The sequence below is a fragment of the Megalobrama amblycephala genome, linkage group LG22, assembly GCF_018812025.1.
Source record: "Megalobrama amblycephala isolate DHTTF-2021 linkage group LG22, ASM1881202v1, whole genome shotgun sequence".
Lineage (NCBI taxonomy): Eukaryota > Metazoa > Chordata > Actinopteri > Cypriniformes > Xenocyprididae > Megalobrama > Megalobrama amblycephala.
In genome coordinates, this window is record NC_063065.1 from 29239464 (window position 1) to 29249344 (window position 9881).

General features: G+C 38.7%; 1 pseudogene; it reads left to right on the forward strand.

Moving 5' to 3' along the window:
* The first annotated feature begins 9451 nt into the window (after positions 1-9451).
* LOC125258636 lies at positions 9452-9568 on the forward strand (annotated as a pseudogene).
* Positions 9569-9881: the final 313 nt, after the last annotated feature.

A 9881-nucleotide genomic window follows, 5' to 3' on the forward strand; every position in this document is an offset into this window, starting at 1 on the left:
TAAAATTGTTCAACCTGTTATTAAAATCAGGAACAATTTCCTGAAATATGGAAAGAAAATTTGATAACTCCAATTTTTAAACAAGGTGAGAAGTACGACCCAAATAATTACAGAGGCATCACAGTGAGCAGTAACCTCGGAAAACTATTCTGTTCCATTATTAATGACAGATTAGTTCAGTTCATTCAAGAACACAACAATTTTAAAGAATTGTCAAATTGGATTTATGCCCAATCAGAGAACATCAAATCACATTTACACACTTCACACACTAATTCAAAAATATGTTCATCAAAAAAAAACAAGGAAAAATATTCGGCTGCTTCATTGATTTTAAAAAAGCCTTTGATTCTGTATGGCATGATGGGCTTTTTCTAAAACTTATCCAAAGTGGAATAGGAGGAAGGACATATGATATCATAAAGGACATTTACAACGGGAACAAATGCTGTGTCAAGATCAATGACAAACGAACTGATTATTTCAGTCAAAATAAAGGGGTCCGTCAAGGCTGCAGCCTCAGCCCGACTCTCTTTAATATATATATATATCAATGAGTTGGCATCAGCACTTGAGAAGTCCTCCTGTCCTGGTCTGACCCTCGAGGGCAGAGAAATCAAATGCCTCCTGTACGCCGACGACCTTCTGCTGCTGTCACCTCATGAAGAGGGACTGCATGAAAGCCTCTCCATTCTAGAGCAGTACAGTAGCGACTGGGCCTTACCAATTAACATGGACAAATCCAAAATCATGATCTTCCAAAAAAAACCTCGCCTTACTGACAAAAAATATAATTTTACAATCGGGGGAACACTTCTCAATCATGTCGCATATTATAATTATTTGGGTCTCACAATCTCAGCTTCTGGACAATTTGAAATGGCAATGAAAGATCTGACCGATAAGGCACGCAGGGCTTATTACAATATAAGAAAATCATTGTTCAAATTCAACCCACCCATAAAACTGTGGATGAAAATTTTTGATGCCATCATCAAGCCCATTCTTTTGTACGGCTCTGAAATCTGGGGCCCCAAATTTAAATTAAACTATGAATCGTGGGACAAAAATCCTGTTGAAATTTTCCACCTCGAATTCTGCAAAAATATCCTGGGTCTCCACAGAAATGCCCCTAGTCTGGGTTGCAGGGCAGAACTGGGCAGATTCCCTCTCTTATCTGAAATCCAGAAGAGAGCAGCGAAGTTCTGGTTTCATCTGTCAGACTCACAGGCAGATGCCTACCATCACTGTCCTCCTTTCATACAGGGCAGGACACCCAGAGAATGACCCCTTGCACTATTTAGTAGAAACACACCAACAACTAAATTCAAAAATTCAATTCAAACTCTCAAAAATTAAAGAAATAGGTCAAAGAACCCAGGAAAAGTACACCCATGATTGGCAGATCAAAGCAGCACAAATAAACAAATTAAAATACTTTCACAAAATAAAGACAGATTATCAATTGGCACCTTACTTAATAAAAATTAAAGAATATCATCAGAGAAAGCTCCTGGCGAAGTATCGTCTGAGCGACCACAGCCTGTATATAGAGACGGGCCGACACAAACAGAGCTGGAGAGCCAAAGAACTCAGACTCTGTTCAAACTGCTTCGATGGAGTCGTGGAAGATGAACTACATTTCCTTACACAGTGCAGCAAATATAATAATATTAGAGAAACATATTTCACCCAAATTGGTCAAATTCTACCTGAATTCCAACAAGCAAGCCACATTGAGAAACTTTGTTATATTTTAGGAGAGAAAGAGAAGTGTGTCCACCTGGCAGCAGAGTATGTGTCCTCCTGTCATATTATGAGGGACAAAGAATAAACCCTCTCCTTTCATTTTTTTTTTTTTTTTTTCTTTTTCTTTTCAATCTCATTACTGCTCTCTGTATTTATTTACCATGTTTTTTTTTTGTTTTGTTTTTTGTTTTTTTAACCACTTGTTAAATTATATGATAACATATACAATATAGCCATGCATGTATATATATTTCTTTTTTCTCTTCTTCCTTTTAATTTATTTAATTATCAATCTATACCTGTATAACCTATTACATGTTTATTGCTTTGGCAACATTGTATCATAACACAGTCATGCCAATAAAGCCCAATTGAATTGAACTGAATTGAATTGAATTGAATTGAATTGAAAGAGAGAGAGAGAGAGAGAGAGAGAGAGAGAGAGAGAGAGAGAGAGAGAGAGAGAGAGAGAGAGAAATGAATAAATGTATAAATGTATAGGTATAGATATCGGTATATCGGCGAGTACTAGAAAAAAGTATCGGTATTCGTACTCGGTCCTTAAAAAACAGTATCGGTGCATCCCTAACAAACACAAATACGCACTTCAGGAAAAACACTGTTCAGGAAAGTTGTTGCAGGAATACTTTTAGTTTAGTTTTGGACAATGCATATTTCAGACCTGTTGTGCGAGTTCTGGGCGCGGAGGTCAATAATGTGAACATGTCCCACAGCTGCATGTTGCACATCTCCATGTAAGGGAGTTGGTGTCAGTAAACTTGGCCTGTTCACCCCGGTACACAACTATGGACTGGTGTTAGGACTACAAAACAGTGGAAACAGGGTAGAATAATTTAAATGTTGAGCTGGAGCTCACAATACATGAGAACTACTGCTAAAGCCTTAGTCATACAGGACTAGTCTTTGACAGCAAATGGCAATTGTTCTTTTAGTTTGTATTTCATCACGTTTCTAATAGAGTGCAACAGTGAAGTTTTCATCAGTGTTGGCTCTGGAAGTATTTTTTTCCCCTATTCAATTCTCCCACAGAGATTTTTATTTTTTATTATTTTTTTAAAATCTTCATCCAAAGCAATATAAGCCATAAACATGAACATTACAAACTTTGATTTGGAGTAATATTTTGAGATCATAGGGAGACCAACTCAATTACGTCCATTGCAGTGCTTCACTGGAGTGGGCGAGGCTAAAGAGTTCTTTTGGCATGTTTTTCTTGTCGTGGCTCTCTTAGTGGGATTTTCTGTACAGCACCATGGGTAATGTAGTTTTTCACCATGAATTCTGTTGTTAAACAATTATTTTAAAAATATGTTGAAGTAAAATGGTCTGATGTCTTCAACAGAAGCAAATACCATTGATTAACAACCTCATAGTTCACAGCAGGGCTGTGTTTAAAGGTTTGTAATTTATTATTAAAAATCAATTTTCCTCTGGAGTTTTGAGTTTGGAGTTTTTACATATGAAACCCAACTTGTTGCACTCTAATATGAATTGCTGTCAATGGAGGAATATAATTTTATATCACTTCATGTCATTCAAAATCCATATGATTTTTTAAATATATTCAGCAGAACAACAACAACAACAACAACAACAACAACAACAACAAAAAGATATTTTCAAGGTTGTTTTAGCTGTCCATACAGTGAAATTCAAAACAATACTGGACCCATTTGACTATCATTTTGTGGACAAAAAGCTTTTGTGTTTTACAGAAGATGCCTTTTGAACAACATGAAAGGGAGTAAACAGACCTTTCTTTTTTTAAGTCAATGTTTCTGAAACAGAGGCCCACTAGAGGGCCTAAGCATACTTCCAATCCTGTTACTTAATTTACAGAAACTAGCAGTGTGCCGGGCCTTCGAATTTTGTTGTGGACAATGGGGATGAAATTAAAAAAGGTTGAGAACCACTGATCCACATGATTCTCACTCACTTTCAACTCCAAACTGCAGAGACACTTGACTGAGTAGAGTTGAGTCAATGTTGGTGGTCTGATTATAAGGATTTCTGACAGAGGAGATCCCATTCTCATTCGTCAAAGTGATGTTTGATACAGGATAATCCTCCATCATGAACTCAAAAACATGCAGTCCCAGGTCCAATGCACCATTACTGTTCAGAGTACATGATTCCTAGACAAAAAAAAAAAAAAAAAAAAAACACAATATCATAGTTTGTGCATTGAATAAACGTAACATTCAAATGGTAAAAATGTCAAAGAAGAACATAGCAAAATAAACTAAAAAGACATTTGAAAGATGATTTGTAGTTCCTTAGGCAGCAGGTCTGTTAATGGTCACTCACGGCGAATCACATATCACACAAATATTGAACAGTAGGGTAGAGTGGGGGAAAACGCCCCCCACCTGTTTTTCTCAAAATAAGCACTAGAGGTAGTCAATATACATTTTCACTGTTGCTATGCATTACGTTTGACAACAGGGATAATCAAATCTCCTTGGAGAAGCTAACACCAGCGACGTATCTGAAGAGAAGAGGATTACATGGCAAGCGCTATAATTTTCAGATATTAGTAAACAAGTGTTTAAGAGAATATGTTCTGCAGGATATCACAGTGATGTTTGATAGATGAATAGTGATGTCTGTAGTTTGAGAGGATATGTTATTTATAAGGAATATAATTATATTTTAAAAATTAAACATTTTTTTAAAAAAGTTGTAGCTTGTGGGGTAAAACGCCCCGTACGCTGAGGGGTAAAATGCCCCCCAGAGGGCATAGTTTCTCTCTATCATAATTACTATAATAACATATTTCTGTCTATCAAATCCTTTGTTTTACACTTAATGCAGTATAACTAGCTGGTAAAATCAAAATATAAAAAAAAAAAAAAAAAAAAAAAAAAATTTACCTCAAGTGAGCATTGCTTTTAATGCATTTATTGGATATATTTCACTACATAAATATACAAATTTATAAGTTTAATATTTATTTAGGGTTTTCTGTTTGTCTTGGTGATAGTGGTGAACAAATAGGCTACATCAATTATCAAATGTTAAAAATTTGGATATGTTGGCTATTCCTCAAATAAATATTAAAAATATTAAATATATAGGCCTATACATGTTGATACATTACTTGCCTTTTACTTTTAGAGATTAAAAACTAGTCTGTTCATTTTGCTGTTGATCTATGAAGCAAACTGGTTGGTAAAGAAAGGGGGCATTTTACCCCACCTTTGTACAAAAATATTTTCAGTCAAAATACTAATTAATTATGAAGGCTGAGCAATTTTAATATTTGGTGAATAACTCCTGCCATAGTCACTCAAAACAGGGATGGCAATTCTAGTCACATTTATGTTTTGTTTAACTGTAATGTCACATTTTCCTTAAGGGGGGCGTTTTCCCCCACTCTACCCTATCAGTATTAATGTGTTATTTCCTGATGCAGATTAAGAGATTATCCACAAACAACATGTTCTAAATTCCTGTCAAGAAATTAAAACCTTAACTGATATACCTGTAGTGATTTTTACTTTGTCCATCAAAGGACACAAAGTAAAATAGGGATTGGTACTCACGTCACCGCTGACCTTGTGATTTTTGGATCACACGTCTCTTAAGGTGTGGTTATGATCAGATGACCACTTTCCCCTTTTTCCCTAGTTCAGGGCACCAGTCAAGGTCTGTTACCTTGGCAGTATGAGAACACTCCCAGCAGGGGCTTTCATTCACTTAGAATTAATGTAAAGTGGTCAGCTGATTTATCTGAAAGATTGGTGATATTGCTAACTTGTAGAACCTCTTCTGTATTTTCAGCACAAGGAAGACACAAGTGTAATAAAATAAATTTTATTAACAAAAAGATAAACAAGAATAACTTACACAACTACTAAATGAATACTATGAATGATAAAGGAATAAAGTGCATAAACTACGTAGAATACAAGTGATTAAGTTGGGTGTGGCTATGGAAGAGTTACATTATCTTATGGAAAGATAAACTGTTTCTCTGAAAATAATAAGGTGGAGAACCTTATTATGCACCAAACAAATAAACGGAAGATTATTTGTTATCAACTAACATCAGCTATATTACATCTAATGGAAATTAGGAAATTATATAGTGATAATATACAACAATGCCAAGGTCTCTGGAAAGAGGTTTGGTTAAGTGATATTTACGTTCCACGTGGTTGAGTCTGATGACGGTGACGTCTTCCACTGGTTGTGCTGGGCGACAGTGCAGTGGGGAGACGAGCCAGAATCTGTTTCAACAGGCTTGAACACGAAGCTCTGTGGGATGCTGATCTCCTAGAGCACCAAAGGATCCTAAAATCTAAAACACGCAGATGAGGCCCTGGCGTAGGTGCAGAAGGTCCTTAACAATCTGGAACACGCAGACGAAGGTACCTTGGAGTGAAGGTTTGCTGTCCTGAGCTTAACCTTGTTGCAGATGTCATTACGGTCTCGCTGGACGGAAACTCTGAACGTAGTGTTTGTTGATGTCTCTTTCCTCACAAGCTAGAGGCTCAGAACGTGGTCGTCTCTGTTGCTGCCTCACAAGCTGTAGGCTCAGATCACGGGATCTGTTGTTGTCTCTTCTGGATGGACCAGAGGCTCAGAACGGTATATCCCTTTTACAGACAGACTCAGAACGAGGAGTGTCTGTAGAAAGGGTACCTTTATCCCTTTCCGATGAGGAGGAGATTGCATTTTGGCGCTTCTCCATTCGAGTGCTGTGATTGGCTGCTGGCATCAGAGGGGACACACAGAGTGTGACCCACCCTTCTTTCTCCTGTGGAACTCATTTGCATTAAGCACAAAGTTGGAAGTCTTTACAGTGTCTTTAAAGTTTACCAATGCATTTCTCACTTTCCAAACCACCACCAGAATACCTTTGGCAATATTCTAAACAAATAGAGACTAAACATGATGGAAAAAGATTGAACTGTCATTCAATTGTACATTAACAGCTGGATTTGTATCAGATGTTGCACTACAAATAGCTGTCACTGAGAATACTTATTTCTGTGAATAAGTATGAAATGGATGTGTAGTTTGCATCAGTTCTAAGGTTTTCAAACATAGTTTTGAATGGATTTGGATGGATCTTTGTGATCTCTCTTTGTTTCACCCATTTCTGCTAAGGTCCCGAGGAATTTTTATGGCAGTCTCTGGCCAACCTTAGGAAGTAGTGTCTAGATGGGTGAAGGGCAGTAACTGCCTGTGGACCAATGAGAAGTCTTGTCCTTCCCAGGCTTGGTACAAGAGGTCTTCTTACCCTCTAAGAGAGGTCTGGATGTTGTCCTTACATCTTTATCTGATGGCGTTGGACAGTTTGTTTGTGTTAGTCCACCGAGATCCAATCAAAATGTAGCAAACCTCTGTCCACTGTTACGGAGAGAGAGGGGCCCGGCCGTAAACTGGGCCCTGGAATTCACTACATACCATAGACATACAGTCTTTACAATGGCACGCACTGGTCCTAGATCTCATAATTTTCACAACTCACAACTTTTAAAACTGTTTTATGGAGTTTGTCAACTGAAAGTTGTTCAACAATAGTATGAAACATTGACCAACGCTGGGTGAATTCCAAACAGTGTTCAGTCAGGACCACTTAAGTCAAAAATTACAAGAGACAAACTTTAGTCAATTTTAGCATATTTTGCTAAAGTTACAATTTGGCGGTATGGCTCTGTTCTAAATTCCCCGTCCTTTTCATGAGCTCCATAAAAGCCAAGACCGGGAACAGCAGCAGCTTTTGGGGACAACCTCCCATTTTTTTAACTGGGAGAGCAGCACAAAATCCCCCCCCAAACAGAACATACCAGGCAATCCTTCCTGGCTCTTCCTGCTAATCGAAGAGCCAGCTGAGGATCCAGATGTGCATTTCAGGAAGCCAATGCAACAATTATTGCAAAAGAACAAATCAAGCGATGTGAAGCTAATATGAGAAATGTAGCTAGAGCAAACAATCGAAATTAAGTAAGTATGGCTCTGTTCTAAAATTCATGTCCTTTACATGAGCTCCATGATAAGTTAAGACAGGAAACAGCAGCAGCTTCTTGGGACTACCTCCCATTTTATAATCAGGGAGAGCACAAAATCCCCCCCAAACAGACCATACAAGGCTGTCCTCCCTGGCTTTTCCTGCTAAATTGAAGAGTCAACAGAGGAACCAAAATGAGCATTTCAGAAAACTAATCTTACTAAAATTTAAGAGCCAATCGATCTATGTGAAGCTAGCATGAGGAATGCCAAAAGCCAATGATCGTTTTTTTTTTTTTTTTTTTTTTAATTTTGCATCAATTGCATTTTACAAAGCAAGTTCATTTAAGCACTAGTCGCATACGTGAAGGCTCTTCCCAAAAGTGCACATGAGAATTTGAAATCGAAAGCAGCCTTCCATCAGTGAATTTCATATTTTATATAAGCCCACGGCATCCAAACAACAAATGATGCCTTCGTAGAGCATTTGTACAGAAAAATAGGCCTTCGGCGGACGAGACCACAACTGCAAGTGTTTAACATGAAGTAAAGCATGTGATTCTCACAGCTCTTTCAAACCCTGTGCAATGAATCCTGTGAATGTAATTTGCTTACGCTTTTCTGAACTTTGCGCTCAACTTTAAAGAAATTAATTAAACGGTCACTCTGCTCCTTGCCAGTGGACACGCACCAAGCACACACAGCGTCATCACGCATCTGCAAATTTACAGTATTTAAATGTAAACAGGCCCAACAGCTACTGAAGCCATAATATTTATTTTCAAGCCATGAATCAGGGTCGTGAGTCTGCGGAGTCGTGAACGCGGATTGACAACAGACCCGGAAGAGAATACAATGCTGAATAAAGTCGTAGTTTTTGTTATTTTTAGACCAAAATGTATTTTCGATTCTTCAAAAACTTCTAACTAACCCACTGATGTCACATGGACTACTTTAATGATGTTTTTATTACCTTTCTGGACATGGACAGTATACCATACATACATTTTCAATGGAGGGACAGAAAGCTCTCGGACTAAATCTAAAATATCTTAAACTGTGTTCCTGTCACAGATCCCTTGTCTCCTGGACTCCAATTCCCATGATCCTCCTGTTCTCCACACCTGCACTCACTTCCCTCGTCATCTCCCCATCATCACTCATCATCATCACCTGGACTTCCTCGTTTGCACTCCCTTTATATTGGACTCACTCCCTTCACTCCCTGTCTCTTCTTAATGTTATTCTATATGTGGAATAGTGTGTTTATGCTTCGTATCTGTGGTTCTCTCATTAAATACCCATATCTGTGGATTCCTGTAACGCTTCATCATTATTTGCATACGCACACGTAACAGAAGAAGAGACCGAAACCGTTGGATATCCACAGTAAGACAATAGGGATTTTCCTAACGCCTTTGTATCCAGAATCTCTCACGGCGGATGAAAGACTTTGTCGTTTGCAGCAGAGTGGCAGGCCATTGGAGAGATATGTGGAGGAGTTTTTGGAGGTATGTTATCTGGTGAGCTGGCCTGACGCCAGTCTTAATGCTGTGTTTCTGATGGGACTGGACAAGGACGTAATTCGTTATAATGAACCAGCCTGTAATTTCTCCTTAGTCGATTCTCTAAATATTATTCTCCTTTTAAATGGTTCTAATTTTGAAGTTGATAAAATTCAAAAGAACCAGAGTCCTTGTCCAGCCCCATCAGCAGCCTATTGGCCAGCAGCCATATCACCCTGTAGCCCAAGACTGGTTGCCCACTGAAGCTAAGCAGGGCTGAGCCTGGTTAGTACCTGGATGGGAGACCTCCTGGGAAAACTAGGTTGCTGCTGGAAGAGGTGTTAGTGAGGCCAGCAGGGGGTGCTCACCCTGTAGTCTGTGTGGGTCCTAATGCCCCAGTATAGTGATGGGGACACTATACTGTCAAAATGCACCGTCCTTCGGATGAGACGTTAAACCGAGGTCCTGACTCTCTGTGGTCATTAAAAATCCCAGGATGTCCTTCGAAAAGAGTAGGGGTGTAACCCCGACATCCTGGCCAAACTTGTCCCATTGGCCTCTGTCCATCATGGCCTCCTAATCATCCCCATACAGTGATTGGCTTCATCACTCTCCTCTCCACCAATAAGCTGGTGTGTGGTGGGCGTT